This window comes from Malaya genurostris, unplaced genomic scaffold (assembly GCF_030247185.1).
Source record: "Malaya genurostris strain Urasoe2022 unplaced genomic scaffold, Malgen_1.1 HiC_scaffold_5, whole genome shotgun sequence".
Taxonomy (NCBI): Eukaryota; Metazoa; Arthropoda; class Insecta; order Diptera; family Culicidae; genus Malaya; species Malaya genurostris.
In genome coordinates this window covers 285001-290000 of record NW_026682681.1, presented here as the reverse complement: position 1 = coordinate 290000, position 5000 = coordinate 285001, and positions in this window count along the sequence as shown.

Sequence of the window (5000 nt, the reverse complement as noted above, 5' to 3'; positions counted from 1 at the left end):
CATTCGTGTTCGTATGAGACACTAGCCGTACCCCGATTGTACGCGGTGCTAGATGTCAAGCAAAACAATCGAAAAAAGATTCCCATCTTTGACGGCCGACTACGGTTCGACCACTGCCCATGGTTGATGATGGTACACCAATCAGGACGAATCATAATACCTGCTACTGTCGTTAGCTATCGCATATAACGTGGTAGCCGTATAACATTCATCAGACACCTAAATCCTATTCGCATTAGTCGGAGTCGGTTCGACAGAGCGACAGAACACGCTTCCGTCTGTTTAACCAACCGATCGACCATTAACTTGTACCTCCTCCGACCAAACCATAGTGCACCACATCATGGTTGGACTCCCTCATATAGCCATTACGCCTCACTGTTCGTACCTGTCCAACCAAGCCGTAATGTACAACATCATGGTTGGACTCCCTCATATAGCCATTATGCCTCACTGTTCGTACCTGTCCAACCAAGCCGTAATGTACAACATCATGGTTGGACTCCCTCATATAGCCATTATGCCTCACTGTTCGAACCTGTGCAGCCAAGCCGTAATGTACAACATCATGGTTGGACTCCCTCATATAGCCATTATGCCTCACTGTTCGTACCTGTCCAACCAAGCCGTAATGTACAACATCATGGTTGGACTCCCTCATATAGCCATTATGCCTCACTGTTCGTACCTGTCCAACCAAGCCGTAATGTACAACATCATGGTTGGACTCCCTCATATAGCCATTATGCCTCACTGTTCGAACCTGTGCAGCCAAGCCGTAGTGTACCGCACCATGGTTGGTCGACTCACATGGCATGCACCCCCTCCGGACCAAATTGACCATACGCTCAAAATGCATTTTTTGGGCTCAAAAGTCAATATTTTCGACGCATACGTTCCGAAATGTGGTCCCCCTATAGATAGATTTGTGGCCAAAACAGGCCAACTTTATCATGATTTGTAATAACTTTAACGCGTCGGTCCACCGCAACCAGCGGAACCGTATACTACGGTACCGTCAGTGAGACAACTATGCCTCGCATCGTGCGGCAGACCGACCGGAACGTAGAAGGCGGTTTCGCTGACATGCCCACTACAAGGGCCATTAATGGTTCATCATATGGCAAACTGATGGGAACATCTTAGACGAGTATGGGGATGTATCCCACTACAAGGGCCATTCATGCCACATCATATGGCAAACTGATGGGAACATCTTAGACGAGTATGGGGATGTATCCCACTACAAGGGCCATTCATGCCACATCATATGGCAAACTGATGGGAACGTCTAAGGCAAGTATGGGGATGTATCCCACTACAAGGGCCATTCATGCCACATCATATGGCAAACTGATGGGAACGTCTAAGGCAAGTATGGGGATGTATCCCACTACAAGGGCCATTCATGATACATCATATGGCAAACTGATGGGAACATCTTAGACGAGTATGGGGATGTATCCCACTACAAGGGCCATTCATGCCACATCATATGGCAAACTGATGGGAACATCTTAGACGAGTATGGTGATATATGGTAAATAAAAACTTGAAAAAAACTTAAAAAAAATAAGCACGTCATCGAACGATCAAGTCGTTCGAGACGTGCTATACAGTCCTAGTACGATACCTCCACTAGGTCATGTACTATCCACGGGACCGATTACCAGAGTAGAATCAGTTGGCAAGAGACATAGAATGTCGCACTATACCACTATATGGTATAGTGATATAGTGCGAAAAGTTTTACTGTCAGTGCTGAAAAAATTCGTTATCACAATGGTGACTCGAGCTTACATTGAGACAACACATATATCATCGTCCACCCAACGACGATTGTCGCTAATTGAATCATAACAAGTATCATGACTGCCGAACCCTTTCAGTATCATTGGAAATTGATTTCATGAAAATGTAAACAAAAGTTATCCCCCTATCACCCGGCGATGAGCCAGTGATAGACGACAATATTTGTCTCATTCGACATTCAGTTGAGCATCAACGGTATCATATTCATTCCTGAGAATCATCGTCAACCGGGTCGATTGGGCCCTTCCAATCATACGCAGTTCCCAGCGCCCTGGAGAATAAGTCTTTGTTTAATTTAATAAGTAAAATGTTTTCCAACGTATCTTTCCCAAGGCCAGTGCGTTGATTAGAGAGAACCAAGGCAAGGGCACTGAAAGACCGTTCAACAGAGACTTGGTTCGATGGTGTGGATAGTACAACCATTGCTACTGCATATATCTCTGGGTGCGTAGTCTTACGGCGCAACCAATGGTCCCACACGTTGTAGTTATGTTTTTGGCGTGGCTCTAGGTCCAAAGACTTAACTTGTTGAAGAAACCCGGTCTCGCAACCAAGATTCACGGATTCACCAAACATTTGCGTAAGATACTGATCAAAATCATCGGTAGACTCTGACGATTCTCTACTTGTACTAGCCGGTGTTTTACCCAGTTGGCAGATACGTTCCCATGTATCGACTATGTATTGCTGAATTTTATCTTTTTCCTCAGCCGTGAATATTTTAGAACCTCGATAGTTGAACCTTGGATCCAGGTATAATGCCATCTGAACCGCCTTCAATTGGCGCAAAATGTTCAATCTATTGTTCAACGACCGAAGTAAATGGGGACTGAAAGAGTTTTCGCGAACTTTCTGTACCTCACTCGTTGCCATCAGCCATGCCATATAGAAGTCAGATAACGACACGTGCTTCTCTTGCATTTGCTTTGTGCAGATGTACAACGGCTTAAACGTATCATAGTAATGCTCAATGAACGACCATTGATTGGAAAGGTCTAGTTCGGGAAAATTATCGGCCAACTGGTTAAAAAACCTTTTTTGGTGTACGAACGATTCCATCATTTTGAATATACCACCCCATCGTGTCCTACTCCAGACGGGTGGGTATGAAGCATCGTAGCTTTCAAACTCTGACCGGTACTTCACCAGCTTACATTTTCTAGCAACAGCAGTGATGGCTCGGATAGACTCATCGGATTTATCAACAACATCCAGTATTGCAAGCTGTAAGGTATGCACGGCACATCTCACAAGAGTAATCCTTTCGGACAGTTCATTGGCCAGTTCAGCAGTAACGTTTCGTTCACACTGTTTATCATCCTCTATCACATCCGACTCATCCAGCTCATCTATGTTCGTACCATCAGCCTGCTGCTCTGTAGGCATTACGTACGTATCATTGTTTAATTTTCTAACCGTTGCCACCATATTAGCCCCATTGTCGCATGTCACGGAAAATATGTTCTCAAGAGATAGCCCATAGTCGGCCAAAGTATCCATAACTTTTGATTTCAAGAACACCGCTGTTTGACTTTCTTTGATTTCGATCATACCAAGGGTACGAATGACCACCTGCTCGTCTAGGGCATACTGTACATTGATGCCTAAGATATGGCGATTGTGTCGGGCAGCAGAATCTATTTTCAAGCAGACGAGCTTGCCTTTCATCTCATCTATCAACATTTCTTTTAGACGACAGGCAGTCTTCGAGAGATGACATTTCATTGTGACACGGTTCAAAGTGCACCCAAGAGTCGTTGTAATCGGTTTCAGTAAGTCTTTGAAGCCTTCCCACTCGAAGCAGGAAATAGGAAGATGATGGAAGGTCGTCAGCTTAACTGCTGACGCAATTAGTAACTGCCGGTCAATAGCTATCAAACGCTTAGGAATTACTCTTTCCTTCTTCTCCATTGGATAGGCAATTGTAAGGAGATTGTTTGCACATGCACGTTCCGTATGTACGGTACGAAAGTGACGGATGAAGTTGCCAGGGGCAAATCTACTCTGGACGTATGGACATCCTGACGCGGGATCGATGTTGCAGATAGCTTTATCGCCCTGTCTTACTACCAATGACGACGCAATGTCCGTCAGTGACCGCTGCAGCTTATTGCGGTCTGCTCTTGTTGTAGGTGCCATCGTATAAACACCACACAAAATTTAGTCGTTAATGGTTTAACTCTAAATACGCTCCTCTATCTAAACACACACACTTGATAAATACTTCTTTGATCAATATTGAATTCGCACTATATCACTATAACCTTGTCTGAACCGGATTCGTTCGGAATACGATACGAAACCTGACAGACTCTCCCTCCTACGCCTCCGACAAGTGCCGGAAGCAACGGTGGTATCTCATTGTTGCCCGGGAGATAATATTTTACCCGAGCTCCCACCTATCTGGCAGTGGGCCACGGTAGTGCACCACTTCACCAGCGCTCATATAGCTATTCGCCTCTCTGTTCGTACCTGTCCCTCCAAACCGTAGTTAGCAATTCCAACAACCTACATATTTTCAGTTAGCTTTTCCAACAACCTATCCGATTTTTTTTTTTCTTAGCTAAGTCCAACACTTTTTTAGTTATTCCAACAACCGATTTAGTTCAGTCAACACCCGCATTTTTTTTCCAAAACCCAGCTGTTTCACATATGGTAGTGCCGTCCCCGCTCTGTCGAATGCAATTGACGTGAGCGTAGTACGCGGGATAGGTGATAAGTTACGAACGTAGGCGCAATGCCTATCCGTGCGGGATATGTGCCAGTTCGTACATGGGTAACATGCTGGAAGGCCGCAGCATGAGAGGCATACGCTTAGTAAACCGGGTTGACCGGTTGCAACTTGGTCACATTTGTATGGAACAAAAAATTTGTGCGCAGATTTTCCAAAACGGACTTCACGTCGTGAAAGTACGTCGCAAAACTACCAGAACGCACCATATGTCGTTACGTTCGTTTACCAAAGTAAGCCGTAACAACGATTTTAAATAATGCCTCTCGGTACGAACCATCACCATGGACACGTATATGGGCGGTCCGCTGTCTATGCCGCATCGATAGGCGTTAACGGTTAACACTGTATACATAACTACGGACGCGTATACGGGAGCGGTTCGCTGCATGTGCATCGCTGTTAGGCGTTAGCCATAGATACGTTTTCAACCAATCACCAATCTTAAACCACTCGT